The sequence below is a fragment of the Columba livia genome, chromosome 5, assembly GCF_036013475.1.
Source record: "Columba livia isolate bColLiv1 breed racing homer chromosome 5, bColLiv1.pat.W.v2, whole genome shotgun sequence".
NCBI classification, from domain to species: domain Eukaryota; kingdom Metazoa; phylum Chordata; class Aves; order Columbiformes; family Columbidae; genus Columba; species Columba livia.
In genome coordinates, this window is record NC_088606.1 from 39,476,150 (window position 1) to 39,494,960 (window position 18,811).

The 18,811-nt window shown below is 43.8% G+C and overlaps 1 protein-coding gene across 27 annotated transcripts in view; it reads right to left on the minus strand.

The window, feature by feature from the left end:
- Positions 1-11,208, minus strand: part of NUMB (NUMB endocytic adaptor protein) — a 95,267-nt gene extending 84,059 nt beyond the window's left edge. For 17 of the 27 annotated variants that reach the window (XM_065064539.1, XM_065064532.1, XM_065064519.1 and 14 more), the window contains exon 1: positions 11,062-11,208. The gene's annotated coding sequence lies outside the window, so the exon portion shown is untranslated. Of the gene's footprint in view, positions 1-2,576; positions 3,760-9,652; positions 9,726-11,061 lie in introns of those variants that run through there. The other 10 variants (XM_065064520.1, XM_065064517.1, XM_065064527.1 and 7 more) reach the window with 6 other exon arrangements.
- Positions 11,209-18,811: the final 7,603 nt, after the last annotated feature.

Here is an 18,811-nt window from a genome sequence, read left to right on the forward strand (position 1 = left end):
TGTGCCACACCACAGAACATTTTGCAAAAATCAGCAAAGGATTTGCAGTCTTCCTGAACATCCTTTATTTCCTATGCACTACAAGAATTCTATCTTGAATGACTCCTGCACATTGTATAATTCTCTGCTCAATCAGTGAAATAAATCAAATCTGCTACTGTCCTGCCTCTCCCCCTTCCTGTTAACACCTGAATTTCTGATATTCAGATGCTGCATTAGTCATGGTTAAAGAAATGTTCTGCTACCTGCTTTGAGACCACTACACAATGATGTAGACTTAGTACAAAACAAAGGAGAATTTTAAGCATGTTAAACTATTCTGATTGCCTTTCAGATAAACCATGATATTTCTATTCCCAGAAAGATGAGTCATAAAAACCTTAAATGGATCTGAAGAACTTCCCTAATTTTGCTCTGGACAAGACAGAGTAATGAAATATGTTATAGTCAAAACAGTAACTACCTCACACTTTTCCGAGTGTCTGAACTTAAATGATCCCAACCTCATTAGGAAACTATAACTGTAAGAAAATAAAACACATTAATGACAGGTCTCTTGGTTAAGTCCTTTTATTGGGACTAAAGACTTGTGAGTAGGATATGGGAACATTAATTCCTATCTTTAAGAAAAAAGAAAACAACTTCTAAATTGCATGCAAGCAAAGCATTAAAACCCAGGAACTTCTGTAACCCAGTTCCAAACTTAAAATGGCAGATAATGATGTCCCCAAAGTAAACATAGAATTATGCAACATCTAATTTAATACAGTAACACAGCTTGCTTTAGCACCTAAGCATAAATGAGACTGATGTCCAGACACTCCATACCAGGATTACAAGGGGAACAATACTTTTTTTTTTTTTTTTAAAACAGTCTATTGAATCTAAATAAGTACTCATTAATGAGACCTGATGTGGCAACTACTATTTGTTTGGTTTTAAAAGATGAAAACACCTACCGTGGTGCTTCTGAGGAAAAAAAAAAAAAAAAATCCCAAGACTATCCTTGCTACTCCCCTAAATTGATAATTGTCTTCAGTCATTCTGCTGTGCCTAAAAGAAGCAAGAGCTAAGAATGACCAGGATTCAAGCTACTTTGCTTAAACCTTAAGAACTATTAAGTCCTGAGTTGAAGGGCTCTTCATGGTTCCATGTAAACAGCTGTCAAGAGAAGCATTTCCCAGTGTATTTTGCACTGGTACCATTCCCCACTTTCTGAAAACAGAATGTCCCAAGAATTAGGCTTGCAGCTTTAAGCCAGCATTGTCAGGAGCCCTGTCAGCCATACATGCCCTATAAATGCTGTACCACTTAGTAAACCAAGGAAAGTGCAGTATAAAAACACAATTTTCTGCCATGAATTGCTGGTGATACTTTGTGGCATTTGTGGGTATATCTGAAAGCAAGTCCTGGAAGATCAAATTAATTCTAACTTGAATTTCAAAATACTACAGCTATAGCCATTTTACACCTACCATAGAACAGTAGCCCTCAGGATTTGGGGGTGATATAATGCAAGACTGGCAGACGCCAGTCCCTTTCACTGAAGAAACTAGGACAGCAATTTACAGTAGATTGATCGAGTGTCTCTGCACAGAACTAGACCGAATGTAATGCCATCTCTCATAGATGAGTCAACAAATCATTAGCTATTTCATGAAGATAAAGGCAAGCATAGTTGCAACTAATCAGTTTTTATACTTCTGATATGTCTTACAACAGAAAGATGCACATTACAAAGTTGCCAGACCACATTTCAAAGCAAAAAGGAAGCTTATGCAGAATTTACGCAGACCAAACACTGAAGAATTAAACTGAACAACAAGCAATCATTTACATAAAAGTGACATTAAGAAGACTTTAGTAAGCATGTTTGTACACTTTCAGATGCAACTGGAGCAGAGACAACAAGTGAAAGTAGAACAAAAACCCAACCTCATAGCCTAGTTCCACAAAAGGAATGAAGTTTTCCATTCTTTGTAGAAAATCTGAAGGAAGGAAGATTTGGGACTACTTTTTTTTTTTTTTCCTAAGGTAACATTATCATTAGCAAGATAAACGGTATCTTCACAATCACCTCATTAGTCATTTCAGAATTTGCCTACATTTTGCCCACACCAATTGGTTCCATTTCCCACTTGATGCAATGCCATAAAAAGCAAGACATCCATTCAACTACTACTCTTTACTTGCAGAAACCCCCACTTCTAGGGCTATCATGTGAGGTGACAGAACTAAGTCTGGCCACCAGACTGTGATACACTATATGGGGAGTAAGGGCTAAGACAACAAGTAGGACCCAGTTGGTTCAGATATCTTGCCATCTACTAGAAGCAGACAGCACGACAATGTGGTGGTAGCCAGAAGATCTACCACCACTGATGGATTTGAGATGTGTTGTCTACATCCTATGGCAAGACAAGCAGCAGTTCGCTGCTCACATAACCACAGCTACAGAGGCCTCTCTAGTGAAGAGGGATGGGCCATCGTTACTCGTGGCCCCTCTCCTATGCAGAGATCACTTATGCATCTAGAATAAACTCCAGGGAAAGAGCTCTTGAATGCATAACCTTCACCTCAGGTGGGACCTTTTGAGGTTGAGAGAGGCCGGCAGACAGGAGACTTCCAAAAGGCACTAGAGCACAGTTTCATTAGCCATCTGCAGGATCCCTGGCACTTCCTTTGAGCACCGGCACAGCCTCTCTGCTTCTTCTCCCCCCCCGCAAAGCTCCAGTGCTGGCATTTGCAGAAGTGGAAACAGGGAACTGATTCTGATGAAAACAAACCTGGAAAAAACAAATCATTCCTATCATTTATTCAGTTAAAAAAATGAATATACAATCAAACAGTCCTGGGATGCTAAACTGGAATTCAGAATTGCAAGAAGCGTAGCCATCATCAGGCAAGACTGGAGAGAAAATGCAATCCAGCATCTCAGACAATTCCAGGACACATCACACTTCCAAAAAGTTTCTTATCTCTGAATATCTACTTGTTTTTTGTCTGAAATGCAGGAAATGAGAGTAATAAACTATCAAATCAAACAAATTATTGCAGGTGACGCATCATCCCACAGCAGAGGGCAAGCCATTTTGTGCAAAACTGTTTTTTTCCAACCAAGTGACCATACTTCGTTCACAGCAAAGCACTACAGTCCATTATTAAGCAATTAAGACAGGAAATTGAGGAATAAGGAAATTAAGACAGACACAGATAGATTTTCATTCTGGATTTCCTCAAAAATAATTACTTTTATCAACTTTTTAAATCATCCTTAGGACTTTCAAAACAACAACAACCCTTCCACAATTTGGTGTGTCTGTATATCTACCTCAGCGCTGCCTGCCTCAGAAGAACTGAATCTACAGTACAAGAAGAGAAGTTTAACAGTTGTTAAATTACTGTGTGTTAGAGACATTTTTTTTTCACTTGAATGATGAGTATTCTTTACTCTCTGAGATTTGCAGACTTGGATCCTCAGCTTAAAGTCAACAAATAGCACAGGCAAAGAAACCATGTTGACTTTTTCTAGCCCCAGTTATGCTGCTGGCACATGCATAGGCAAGATACTAAACACTATGTGTATATGACTACCTTGAGAACAAACTCTGGCACACAAAGTAAATGTCCAAAGCAAGAGTTAATTACACAGAGAATAACTGATTACAACTGAAACTAAAACTGAAGTACAGGACCATGTCTGAAATGTGAAGTAATGGACATGACACTTCGCTGTCAGTATCAACATTCAAGATTGTGCATTTAAGCAATAAAGGTCATTTCTGAGGCACAAATTTTGTACTTTTAAGAATGAAAAAAACTTTCCGATAGTTCCATGCAAACACCTCTTTAAAGGGATGTATCTACCTTGCTAGACAGCAAAAAAATATTTCTATATTTTGGCTGTTCAAGTTTGTGCCAAGCCAATATTACAAGCTTTCCTTTAATGCCTTTGAAGAATTATAAACATTTGTACTGCAGTATTGAGGAAAAAGAAAACTATGACCTTATTTGGAGGATAACACTCACAGACTTTGAGTATTCCTCACGAAAACCCAAGACACAAAGTAAAAGGCTAAGAGAAAAACCAAAAAACAGCACCACTGTGCTATTCCTGGGGAGAGCACAGAAATGACTTAGTTACCATCCCATTCATCACAGTCTGGTGATGGAAGAGTCCCTAGGCCATCTAAGCTAGCAAACAAAATTTACCCAAACAAAATAAAACCTGAAGGAAAAAAAAATCCACTGCATAACACTATTACAGCCATTTGAATGAAATTATAAACAATCCATATTCCAATAGTAGCACCTAACCATAACACATCCAGAAAGCCTGCCAGAGCATTCAGTGACCCTCTTCCATCTGCCAGTTGCACATAGTAAATCCAAGACACAGCTTAGATGAAAAAAATATATCAACTCTGAAAAGACTGTTATAAAACCAGCCATTTTATAGAATCTTTTGGTAAATATCCTGGCAAAAAGATACAGACTGATCGAATCACAGTCCTGGCTGGCTCTCTGCTCCCAAGCTCAGAGGAACACACAGGGCTGCCCCATTGAGCACAGATCAAGTGGCTTTTCACAGGTTACTTTCTTTACATAGGAAAATCTACACATGGCACAGTTGAGAGGCTCTTTAAACAAACAAATTACCTCCGAAAAACAAATTTATGTCAATAAAAAAAAAAAAAAGCAAGTAATCCTTAATGTGTAAATAAAGATGTATACGAATGTTGTGATGCTCTTTCAAAGCCACCTCATGCAAACCCAGTTAAAGAAAGAGCACGTTACATAAGAGATGTTTTTCACACACACACTGTAACCTACACAGAAATATCAACATTTACAGACATAAGCAAAATTGAACTCTTTGTAATTTAACCTCTGATAATTTTCAAGGCCTGTTAATATGAAAGAGTGCACAATTAACGGTTAAGTAGACTACTGCTAATTTACTGGAGGGGAGCGGAATGAAATAAACCCCAAAGCGCTGCTATATCAATAAATATCTGCTAAAATACAAAAAGTAAAACAAATATCACAACCACTGAAATCTATTAAACCTGGTCTATGTAAGACCTTAAATCAGACACTCTTAATTCTCATACATGATATTTTCAGGCTGGGTTAGGGAACTTGATGCACAGATGATATATGTTTCAACCTGAAATGCGATGACTCGACATAAACACAGAACCTGCATCGATCAGGACTACAAAAAAGAATATGCGCAGGAACCCCAGCCCAGCACAATGTGCTAAACCTTGACTAGTACCATCTTAATGACAGGTAAACTCTCAGGCTTTTTAGACCAGATTAAGTCACACGGGCTTTTTGGAAACAGCATCACATCTCATTCTTGTAAATGAAAAATAGCCAGCAGAAGGACCATGTTAAGCAGACTTTAAAAAAAAAAATAAAATAAAATGTATACACTTTACAAAGGCATATTAGTAAAGCAGGGAAAAAGGCTGCAAAATTCAGCTATCCCACTGCAGAGGCATGAGCCAGCCATGAGCCCCAGTGCCCAGCCGGTGCATCTCTGTAGCCCTGTGGTTACAGCAACCTGTAAAAATCAAATGAGTATCAACTGTCTTTTAACGGGAAAAAGTACCCACTGATTATTTTCCACAGAATTTAAGTTATTACTTTGAGTAAGAAACACATATTAGATCAAAAAGCCAAGCTAGCAATTAAGTTTCATGTGACTACAGTATTTGGTTATTTGCTTCACAGAAACTGGTCCAGAGCTTCCAAGTTACAGAAAAAAAATACAAGAACAAAATCAGAAGGCTACTCTTAAACACGTTTAGAAGGAAGGAACATATCTGCTTTTCCCTCATCTTGTGCATATAAAGTAAAAACACGAATCCAACTCTTGTACCATTAGTCACTAAACAAAATTTAGACTCAGCCTATTACCAATTGCAAACCAAGTTCCTAACTTGTGTCTTTCCTCTGTACAGGAAACAAATTCTCATGTCTCCAGAGAGTTTTACTCCAGCAGTTGATGAACTAACGCCTTTGAAAGCAGACTATCCTCACTCAAAATCTGAAGTCAACACACAAAGGTAGCAGCTAACTGAAGACCAGAGCATCTAAGAGTCACTAAGCATCCAGCTACAGGGCAAACCAAGTAACTAGGAGAGTTTGGCATCCACACACTCAGTGGTGCCTTCAGCAAACCTCATAGCCTGGGAAAAGCCAAGGTATCTTCAGTTCTGGTGGATTACCAAAATGAGCTTCTTTAACAACCTAAAATCAGTTCACTGCTGAGAGTGCAGCCTCGACACAAGTTTGAACTGCATTAATCAAGTTTAACTAACATTACAAGTAGAATGGAAGAACCCTAAAGGTTTGAGGTTTTTTCCCTAGAAAAAAAAACTGAATAAGAGTGGTCACATTCAAAGAACAGTTATCATAGAGTAAGAGTGGTTGTGGCCAAGTACACCAGTATATGTTTTATCTTAATAGCCTCAGGAGTACTTGTAGCTCCTAGATCTGTGCCCTGTGAAGAAGCCCAGGCCAATGACCAAGTACATACCTACAGAAAGTAGTTCTGATTAATAAACTCGCTGAACATATATAAACATTAAAGAGTACTTTTTACTACCCAGTTCACCAGGAAGTTCAAAATTGTTGTTTCCTGGAAAAGGTAACCAGAAAAAATTCCAAACAGTTTGGTCCGAGTTTTAACACAATGTATTTGAAACCACTATTTCACTTATAAAGCTAATCAGTACCATCCTGGCTTTAGTATTAAAACCTGCCAGCAAAAAATCTCAAAAATGCTACAGATTCAGCACTCAAGCCAACAGCTTGCTTCTGACCCTCAAACTCTGAAATTATTGGCTTCACATTTTCCTCAAGAGCACCTTTCTATTTGGCATTTGTATTCCTCTTTCAGCTGATTTCTCACACACAAATCATTCGTCCTGACACACTTTCAGTCACAACAGAAACAGAAGACATATAAATTACTATCCAGAAACATCTTCAAGACATCACGTATGATAACTATAGAACACCAGGACTCTACAAAGAACTGTTCTGTAAGGACAAATGCCGAACAAAGCAATTCAAGTTTTCACAGAGGTATCACCATCTACAACACACTTGAAAGGATTCTGGATGAACATGTAACTGCAGTTACACATGACATGATGCCATTTATACTCCTAGACTGATGGCAGCTTATCAATGCTTGCAAGTCTCAGTCAATAAAAAAGCAACTAAAAAAAAAAGCACACAACCACAACCCACCAGACTGTCTCCTGCACAGGGGAAACGTCTTCCTGATCTACTAATGAAAGTTTTCTTCCTTCTGATGCAACATCTGCTTTAACTGTACACTGTAAAGAACATCAGTTCGCAATGGGTATTGGATGGATCCCACAATTAAGATGAGAGCAAATTCTCTTCCAGACACAGCTGTGTCAGTCTGAGGTTACTGCGCTTGGCCCAGCCCTGGCTCCTCATCCTCCACTCACCGCTGTTACCACCCACATCGTGTCAACTGAGAAAAACAGAAGAACCCAAGACGCCTTAAAACAGCTTGCTATAGGTCTTTGTTAACCCAGGTCATGTTGATGGGAAGGTACGGTTCCAGAAAAGCTCAAGGAAATCTAAATCAGAGCTACTTTATGGCCTCATCTCCCACCCCCTACCTCATTCACTTCAACAGGAAGTGCCATTCCCACCCCCTGACCTTGATGGTCAGCCAGTTCAGGAACACCATCCAGCCAAAATCCAACAAAGCAAAAAAGCAATTCATTACCAGCCTGATTAACTCCCTGACTTTGCTTAGCTCACAGCCACAAAGGCTTCTTTACCAGGAGGGGAAGATGCACAGTCAAGAAGGAGGTAAGACCACCATGGTCCCAGTTCAAGCTGCCAAATTTCTTGACAAGCTTAGGCAAAACCAAAATAGAGCTGCTTCAGAAAAAAAAGTGGTCACAGCCTCTTCCTCCTCCTATGATAGCAGTAACACTTGCATAGGCATGAAGTCAGCCAGTTTAGGCAGGTGATCCAACTGAAGCTCAAGATTTTTCTGTACCACTGTTTTCAGCTGGATCAGCTGAACAGAAAAATATCTCCTTTTGACAAAAGCACTGCCACAGAAATCAAAGCTGGTAATGCAGTAACATGATTATAGAAGACCTGTTAAGTCTTAGCTTGATCAGAGCTTACACTTGGTATTCTCTAGGAAAAAAAAAAAAAAAAGAAAAGCAATATGCTCTAATGTCATTTATTAAAATTGAGATCCCTGAACTGAACACATAATCTATAATTTTAATATATGTTCCCTGATCAACAGAAACTCTAAATGCAAGATTAAGGCCATGATTTCACATTAGTTTAAACCAAGCTTGCTTGATAAGCTAGCAAAATTAACAAGAATATAAATAACCTTTGACCCTTCCCCCAAAACCAGAACAAGGTCAGCAGTGTTGGATGAGTGTAGTAAGTAGGAAGGGACCCCAAAGTCAACAATTACATGAGCTTAGGCTGACATGAGAATCTCTTACCTAAAGATATTGTGTAAAACATCATTTGTAGAGTATAGAGTACATAAGATTTACCTTTCTATAGCATGAGAGCAACTTTTTTTTTTTTTTTTTCAATGTTGTACAGCTCCACCAATATTACTAGTGGAATAAAAACAGCTATAGGCAGAATTCAAGAATCCTGTGTGGTGCTGTAACAAGCTCTTACAAACACGATAAAAAATCTATAACAATATGTTTTCCTGATAGCCCTATTCCTGGGGAGGCAAGCACTTTTGCAAGGATTTTCACTGTCGTTTCAGGAGTTTTTATCCCACCGTGCTCATTATGGTGGGAAAGAAAAATACTTACAGATCATTCTGACAGCAAGTAGTTATATCAAACTACAAAATGTAATACTTAGAAGCCTTGCAAGTGTTAAGAGCCCAGCGTGGCTTGTTGGTTTGTTTGTTTGGGGTTTTCTTCTTCCTAAACGCGTAATGCTGACAGCTACTAATACAAAATCAGAGGGATTGACAAGGCCCCCATAAGATAAACAAACTTGTCTACTCTGTCTGGTTTACATGCACCTTCAGTTTCTGCATATTTAGGAGAAGTAATAAATGCAGGAAAGTAATTCCCAGGCTGAAAAATAAATTTTCTGCTAATAAGGATTTAAATGGCTGATTTGAATTGCATTTCATATGTATACTTTAGGAAAAAAAAAAAATCTTTGATGTGTTACGTTTACGAGTTCTGTAAATCAGAGTTTTCACTGAGGCTTAAAACACCTTATTCGATTACAGATTAAAAGGAGATTACTGTAGGATAACTCAGACTATCAAAAGAGTTTAAGAATCACAGCCAAGGATGAACACATCTCTATTTTTTTTTGGACTTTGCTCACATTATTTATTTCTTCTGTACAATTTTTGCTAAGGGGAAAAAAAGCGGCATTTTGACAGAATTGCTAAGAGATGAAGAAATGGAAAACACACACTGATGAGCAGAAAAACAATACTCTTTCTCTATGGTAACTATTAACTTCTAGATAATCATGAAGACCGTTTTAGCATTAACCACCATAGATCAATAAGTCAAATAGAACTGATGAGTCAGAAATCCATTTAAATATTTACACTTTTTGCTATAAGCCATACCTAGAGTAATATTGCAGCCAAACAGAATGACTATGCCTTCCATTTTACCCACTCTCCTCATTTGGAAGCATATCTGGAGAGGCAATGAGATAAAAAACACAAAACAACAACAAAGAAAAAAAAAAACCCACCCTCAAACAGTACAATCAGACACTGCTAATGGTTATAAGCATCTCATACTCCAGGCAGCTGAATTGAGAAACATTTACAACAACCTTGAAAACATAGTACCACACAGAATTAAAGTCAAAAAGCTCCCTTATTTCATAAACCATTAATGAGCAGGTTATATAAATCTACTGGACCGAAGAAGTTGTAGACCGGAGCTGCTGCAAGACATTAACTCTCCTCTGAGGGATGCATCATTTCATTCTTTAAGACTGTTCATCTCCGTAAGTGCAATAAAAGGAGTTCAGCGTGTTGCAAAGAGAAGCTGCCTTCCAACCCCCCATTATCTCCCGGGAGCCGAGGGAGGCGATGCCCGCCCCGGTCAGCGCCCACCGGGCACCACGGCCCCTCCGCCCGGCGCTGCCGCCCATCCATCCCCCCTGCGCCCCGCAGGACGCGCCGAACCCGCCGCCCGTTCCTTTGTGCAGCCTGGCGTGCTGTTACACACGCAGAAAGGGACCGGCCGAGCCACGAACCGCGTGAAAAGAGACGAGTTTCTCTGCTTGCGGGGGCCCTTTCCCCTACAACTCGCGGTACGAGACCGGGCCGTCAGCGCCCCCGCCTCGGAGCCCCGTCCCGACGCCTCCCAAACTTCACAGCGCGGAGACGAGGCGGAGGATTCAGGGGAAGCCCGAACTTGCCGGAGCCCCGGCTGCCCCCGCTCGCTCCCGCGGCCGCAAGCAGGGCGGGAGGCCATACAAAGCGCCGCGCACGGCGACAGCCGGCCCGGGAGGGGGAGCGGCCGCGCCGGAGGGACCCTCTGACGGAAACCTGGCCGGGATTCAAGGCCTAGGAGAGACCGCAGGCACAGGCGGCCCAGGAGAGGGACACCAGGAAGCGGTGGCGTCCCGGGGGTCGCTCCCCCGGGCCGGCAGCTCGACGCTCACCATAGGGCCCTCGCCCCTGCGGGCTCCACCTGCGCCGGGCCCCCGCCCCACCCCACCCCACACCGGGGATCGCGCCAGGGCCCACCCCACCGCCCCTCCTCCCTCCCCTCGGGTGGGGACCGGAGGGTGCCCCTGCCTTTCCCCCGGCCCCCGCAAGCACCTTCCGGGGGCACCACCACCCCCCACCACCCGCCGGCCCCCTCAGGCTTCCCCCGCCTCCAGCTCAGACCCCGCGCACGGACCCCCTCGCACCCCGCGGGGCTCGCACGCCCCCGCCACACCCGCCCACGGCTTCGGTCCCCCCGTCTGCCGCGGCGAAGGCCCTACCCCGCGCCACGGCCCAGCCGCGCTCACCTGCTGCCCGCAGCCTCCTCCCTCCAGCGCCTCCTCAGCCGCCCGTCGCCACCGAGCAGCGCCGCCGCCGCTGCCGCTCCCCCCCCGCCCCACCGGCAACTGCTCCCGCCCACGCCGCACGCCACGCCCATCACGGCGGCCCATTGGCCGCCCGCCCCGTCGTCCGGCCTTTGGATTGCTGCGAGAAGCTGCTCGTCAAAGCCTCGACCCCACCTCTCTCCGCCCACGGGTCCCGGGTGTTTTATTCACGCCGGGGCTTTGGCGCCCCCACTCTTTTGCTGCTGCTCCCGATTGGCTGAAACGGTCGGAACGGAGGGCCAGGATAGGCTGCCAGACGTGCCAGCTGCGGCGATGGGCCCGCCTCTGCACTCGGGCTTAGGCTGTGTTGGCGCGGCGGGGAGTTGGGTTGCGCCGCGGGAAGGCGGGTGGTAGCGGTCTGCGCCGCGGCAGCCGCCCCTCCCTGGGGTGTCAGGGCAGAAACCAGCTCTCCTCCCCGCCTCCCGGAGACCCGCCGGCCTCCCACTGACGCCGGGGGTGTGGGACGTGCCTCCCAATAAGCGGTTGGCCGCCTGTCTGCGGTTTGGCTCGGCCGTGGGTCTCATTCCCTCGCAGCGCTGAGACAGCTCCTGGGTAGGCGGGGCCGCAGGGCAGAGCCACCGGGCCGAGCCACCCTTTGCTGGGGTTTCTGCTCTATGAAGCCGGGGAATGGCGGGAGCTGAGCTGCCAGGCTCCTCAAGCCTGCAAATGGGCCCTGTGCAATTGCCTGCCATGAGGCATTGCTCGGGGGCAGACGCCTGCCGAGACGTGTGGCCAGCACTGCTGCTGTGGAGACTTTCCCGAGCAGGGAGACACCCTGGCAGCTGCTGGGGAGCCCCTCTCAGGAGAGGCAGCTGCCGCGGTGTGGGCTGGTGGCGTGAGGAGGAGGACAGCAGCCGCAGGCCCAGCCGTGGGGCCTGGTGCCACCTCAGTTTCCCCCCAATAAGCTTCATGTGAGAACTGTCACCTTCCCCAGGGGCTGCGGTGAAGTGTGCACACATCATGTCCTCCATCAGCTAGAGGCCGGGTTAGCAGGGGAAAGGTGAGCAGGCTCCTTTCTGCCATGCGTTACCCTCCGTGACTGGGACTTCCTGAGATCCAAGATGTTCTTGGGTTTCCTTCCATCAGTCCAAGAAACTCAAGCATGCCTCCATTTTCAAAGCAGAGGCAGTACCAGGTGCTGAATTCAGCAGGGAGGCTGCGCTTCAAAGGGAAGTCACCAGGGGAATCCTCTGCAGGCAGAACCTGGGTGACTGTGCGCACAGGGCTTGGCCTGAACGCGCTATCCAAAATACACGTTTCCAACAGCTGCCTCCTCTCACCAGACTTTCAAGCAGCTACTTCATCCAAAATGCAAGGCAGAACAGTTCCCAGAACATTCAGCTGGAAAAAAAAAAATCAGGAAATTGAAATGCAAAGATTACATGAGGTTTCTCTGCATCGTTATCTTCTCCCTGCATGCACCATCCCCCTATCCCTTTTTGTTTCTGAATCAAGCAAAGAAACAGAGCAACAAAGAACGCAGGCCTTAATGTTAACTGGCAAACATCCAGAAAATAAAACAACTGAAATCAGTGGGAATTTCAGAACATCATGTGCAAAAATCATTTACCAAGTTCACATAGGAGGTACTCAGGCTGAAGTATAAGTGAGACACTGAGTTTCAAACTGATGCTCTGACCCCCAAATTACCCCTTGGTCACAAATCAAACTAAGAAGAAAATACCTTTTTTTTTTCCTTCTTCTTACATCTTTTTGCACATCCCTCATCTTGGAAAGCAAAACCAGAGAGCTGCCTTCCCTCTCACAGTTGCTTCTCAGTTACTTCCAGACTGCTGCTCTCAGCCAGGAGCATGACCTAGCTGTGTTTGAGCCAAACATATTCCAGACGAGACATTTAAACTGGTCCAGAGTTTTCTTCTGGTTTTATGAAACCTAGAGACATTCCTGTCCAGGCAGAGCTCTTCATATATTGCATTCATAGTAGTTTCAGTTTAACTCTTCATCTTATTCACTGTCTCTGGATTTCTGACAAAAATATTTATAAAGCATGGTGCCCTAAAGCTTTATTTCTAAGGGATAATTCCTGTATTATAAAGATGCTCTGCTCCCAAACGTAAAGTATTTGAGGGCTGGCAAGGAAAAGACTGAGACATGCTATTGTAAATAAAGTTCTAATGTATGCTTCATACATATAGCTTTTACAAGTATTTATTAGATAACTAAATTGATTTGTTGCCATTACTGCTTCTCTGCTCAGCTGTTTGTATCTCTCCCTAACGTGACCTCCCCATATAGTCATTGCTGACCAAAGGGAAAGGGGACTGTGGTGGGAAAGGAAAGGACGATGACCCTAAAGATCACCGAGCTGGACAAGCTGCACATCTAACATAAACTGCACATTCGATGTGCTGCACTGGGGGTCCTAGTCATGTTCTGTGTAGTCAGTCTTCCCACAGAGAGTTTCCATGTGAGGGAGGAAATTAATTCTCCAAGGGCTGATACTCGAAGCAAGGCTTCAAGGGGCCTTAATCCTTATAGATAACAAAGAACTGGGGGAGAATTCATAGTATTCCCAAGAAATCCAACCCAATTTCCCCCTTTACACCTTTTCTTTAAGGGCAAGAACAGGGTAATATGCAGGATTATTTGACTTGGCAGTTCCTGTCATGGCCACTTACTCCTGCCAGCAGAGCCATTCTAGCTGAGATCCTCTCTGGTCTTAATGGGGTGGCAGGATGGTACACTGTCCCCTAAGGACCGGAGAGTATATTACACACACACTCATGAAAATGCAAACCCGGTATCCTCATTGCAGATACCCAGAGGCTTAACATCATTCTCCCCTATTGGCTATCTAAAACAATGTCAGTGATTAAATCTCCCTTCTCTAATCACAGTGTAATATTATCCTTTCTAGGAACAAGCCATACCAGCATAAATACTACAACATAAGCATTTTTATGCTGCTGTAACTGTGCTCAGCCAAGAGGAATTCCATCTTTTTGATAATACAAGTAAAAGAGCAGGAGCTTGTGTGTGTGTGTATGAGCACTGAAAATGTTCAAAACTACTTCCAAAAGGTGCCATATTGTCTAGTAGCAATACAAATCTACCAAGGGAAGCAAATATGCATGTACTATGCAGGGTTTCCCCTGTCAAGCTCTGAGCAGACTTGAACAATATGGTTGCTAAACCAAGACATCCTGTTTGCACAGTATTTCCATCTTGGTAGTGCTGCGTCAGAGGTGAGAAGCGATTTCAGAGTACTGCAGAAAAACTTCGGTGCAGGCAGCTTTTACAGGCAATAAAAGGCAAAGACTTTTGAAAAGGAGGAACTTACAGAAGAAGCAAATATTTAATGGCGCTGCTATACATTAGCACAGCTATATGTTCATTTTGAAACAGTAGGCATAAAGATATGTAATGAGGAAAGCTATGCCATTGCCATCATTAATACAGGAAGGATATGAATATCAAGAATCCTTTAAAGTCTTTCTTCCATGGAAAAGCATCACCCAAGCAGATTATCAAGAGCTATAGTCTCTGCATATCAAAAGAATATTCTCTAGCACAAGATACATGATGCATGCAGGAACAGCTTGACTATACCTTCTGTCTTGATTGTCTAGATGTGATTAATCCTACAGGGCAAATACGTCATTCATGTTTTCTTTACTTTCAATTTAGAATGGAGATATTCCCCTCATGGCCATTTACTTCTCTCCTTCCAATGAAAAGCAACAAGACTGGAGTCCTGGAGTCTGCAGCTTCGCATTTAGTCACTGCCTACAGAGTCACTGCAGATGGTATCTGCTCAATGCAACCAAATGCTAGATGGCGTCTATTAAGAGCACAAAAAACTCTCAAAATTATTTCTAAATGTTTAGAAAGTACGTATGCATTGTCAAGGGAGTGCGTGAGCTCAGTCAAGGGTTCTACTCAAATCCGCTATGTAAATTCAGCTGTAACTTACAAATTATGAATTTTATTGTCACATGGAACAAGAGGAAATGTCTGTGCTTCCAAATCCCTCCAAAAAGATAATTTCAGTGTGAGGACTAGACCTTGTAATTATTATTTTAAGAATTTGTTTTAATTGGACTGTTCCATGACAGGGAAGGCTTCTTTTCTCAGTGGGGCTCTGTGTACAAGATAACCAGGATTAAAGACCACAACCAGTCACTGAATAAGAAAATCCCTGAGAACAGAGAAACAGCTGGAGAGAGACCAAAATCTCTGCCAAGAGATGCTTCAGTGAGTGAGTGCATTCACTCTGATGAGGGGGGCCAGAGGATAGCTCTTGAGAAACAGTTCCTGAATTAGCTTTCAGTCTTGTTATCTGGCAGTGAACTTTATAGCTTTCACAACGAGGAGCGGGCTTCACAATCCAGCCCAGTGTCCTTGAGCGATGACACACTGGATGCCACTAGGCTGTATGAGGAAGATTGTCAGGGCTCTAGCTAAGGAAACCCATTAGTGAAGGCTTGAAATGTTCTTTTTCCTTACTGGGTATTGCTTTTGGCATGAAAACAAAACTGGCAGTGCAAAAGGAAGGCTGCCAGCAAAGTAATAATGAAAAAAAGGATTAAACTGAGTTTAACTTTCTAAAAGTGACTGGTTTACATTAATGGTCTCCCAGGAACACAGAGAAAGTACCAGGCAGTTTGCATGTTGGCGAACAACTGAGTATCCAATATGCAGAGGATTGCAAAGGATTTCACCTTTTCCACTCGTTAGTGAAGACTGCTCACAGCTATGCAGGATCAGGCCTTATCTGAACTGCTCTTGAAACTTGAGATTTCCATTATTTGAGCAGGGAATGGCATAAGGTTAAAATATCAAATGAACCCTGCATCTCTTTGAGGTGTCACTTATTTCTTTTGAAGTCACTTGTGGCTCTCGAATAAGTTGTACTCAACAAATTTTTAATGTCCTCTTAAATGTGTGTGGCTCTTTGCAATGCAGCTTATAAGCTCATAAAATCTGAGCAACTTAGTGTTAAATTCTAATTAAGAAATTTAATTGAGCGTCCAGTTGTTACTCTGCCTATGTGAGCAGCAGCTGGAGACTACCTAATCATTCAGAGATCTGTGCTACTTCCCTTTCGTTTGTTTAAAGAGCTGTACGTGACACTGTTCTTCCTTTAAGACAAATTCCCTTGAAATATTGGACAACGAAAGAAAACAGCATGTAGACCTTGTGGGTATTCCTAGACAACCATCTGAGTATTTTGTAAGTGATACTGGAGCTCTCTGTTTCTGCCTTAGGTCAAAACCCTTTCTTGTGTAATGCAGAAAAATAGCAACATTCTGTATTCTTGAAAGCATTTACTATTAGAAAGGCTAAATTGTCAAAGGAACATTTTATTGTCATAGAGATTTCACCACCATTATTTTCCACTGTGTCCTTCCCTCTGAGACTTTGTTATACATCAAAAAAAATCAAATGTCAATCATCTGTCTCTCAGTAGTAGAAAGTGATATCCATACAAAGATCAGAGCCCTCGAATGAGACTTTGAACCTGCTGTACTGGTAAACATCCAGAATAGCTTTGCTGCAGTCATTACAGATATTCTGGTGTAACTCAGGTCAGCCCTGTCCGCAGTGCCCAGCTTCTTCTGAGAAGTATCAGTTGCACTCCAGTAAATTAAACAGCAACACAAATAACAACTCAGATGCCCAGATTTTTCAAAGGTCTCCTCTGCCAAGCCTGTTTAGCCATGCTTACATATAATTAAAGCACACAATAGCCTAACTTCTACCATATTTCAAAGCGCCTGCATCTCGGTTTTGTTAAGGGCCCAGTTCTGTTGAAATGGTTTCAGATGATAAGATTATTCTGGTAAGCAGGGCTTAACCTTGGGAAAACAAAGAATGGATTGAAATAGAGAGTTCACCCTTCCCTTCTCTTCTAGTCCGCACATGCACGCCCGGCTGCTTGTGCTTCCCTCTCGTTTTAAACCCCATCCACACCACTCAACTTGCCAGGAAAATGCGGCATCCCCTTCCACGCGTGTTTCCCACCGCAGGGCTGCAAAGCGCTGATCGGCCTCTGCCACCTGCTGGCAGCGCCGAAAACGTTCAGGACGTTAAAGGGGAAACAAAAGTGCTGCCTACGCACAGCCAGAATCCAGCTCTTTAGCTAAAAACCACCGTAGTACAAACAGGACAACTTTCTACTGCTGTCGCTTTGCCTGCAGCTTTAGCTGCGAAGGCTGTGCCGGCAGAACCTTATCAGAAAAACACCTTCAAACTTAAAATAGTTGTTACTGCGTATGTACAAAATGGGTCTAGGCCACTTGCAGCACAGTGACAGTATGGGAACAGTTTTGTGCTGGTTTTAAGGCAATTCAAAAAACCTTAAACCTCTAGGATGTCTGCATCTGTTCTAGAAGTAAGACTTAACAGCTGAACCCATCCTCATTAGGCCTAACTAACGATTTCTGGTCCTGAATTGTGGTAAAATTGAAATGCAGATCTTGGTTAAAACCCTGGCAATGGTAGAGTTAAAAGAGGTAAACAATCACTTCTCAGCTTTGTATCCTAGGCCCAGGATGCTAAGTGGCCCACGCAACAGATCTGCACATGCCGTGTGAGTGTTAGCTGCTTGTTTAACATAATGTGTGAAGCTGATATTTGTCTCTGTGAGAGGTTAATAACACCTTTGTGAGCCAGAGGGTGCCTGGGCACGCTTGGGCAATTGCTCCAGTTGAATGCTTTAGGCTCCCAGCAGCCTCTGGCAATGAAATTCCCATGCAAAATCCATTCTGATGAATTATCGGTGTCCATCAAAGATTTTTCTCACAGAAGTATTGCATTTAATGTACTGAAGCTTGTTATTGATCAGAAAAGCATAAACACAGTCTGGCTATACAAACCCCTATAGTTTTTCACATTTGCCATGAGCTGTGTCTCGCTGGTCTGTCCTCTGCCCTCCAGCAAAGCTTCCTGTGCCAAAGCTGCAGCCTCGGGGGCGCAGAGCAGCCCTGGAGCTGCCCAGGCACCAGCAGTGCTGCTGACACCGTCCTTCTGGGAAGCTTCAGGCCTAGGAGAGAGATGGCGAGACAACAAAGGTCTGTCCAGGTTATTAAGCAGCTATTGGATTTAGGAAAGGGAAAGAAAAAAAAAAAAAAAGACACTACGTGACTTGACAGCCTTTTCGGTTTTGGGATCCTTCAAGAGGACGTGGCCTTTCACTTGGCATCCCCATTAGAGGCACGAGAAAGGAGAAGAGAGATGGCACACCAGAATTGCCTCCATCCAACTTGGATTTCTATTCCTTGTGCAACAGAACCTTATGATGCCCTTACTTCATCTCACCTCATTGGGCTGTAAAGTAACTACCCGCTGTCCAAAAGCACAGCCTTACAGTACACCTTTGGAAAAGGAAGACCGCGTGCTCAGAGCATCCTTACAGGATGAAGCTTTCCAGCCAGGGAACAGCTCTGGCCACAGCAGCTCCCACCGGGATCACCTCACCTTTCCTTTATGGGGCAGGGGGATGGACCTAACTCTGGTATATTTTAAGTGGACATGGCGATAAGATATAAGACATCCCGTTTTATACAGCATCACAAGAACACATTTAAAGCTTCCTTCCGCGGGCAGACGTGCGGCCTTTCCACGCGGGATGCACCCGCCCTGATCTCCCGCGTCCGGGGCGGTCCCGGGGCGCCCGCAGGGGAGGCCCCGGCGGAAGCGGCCCGGCGCG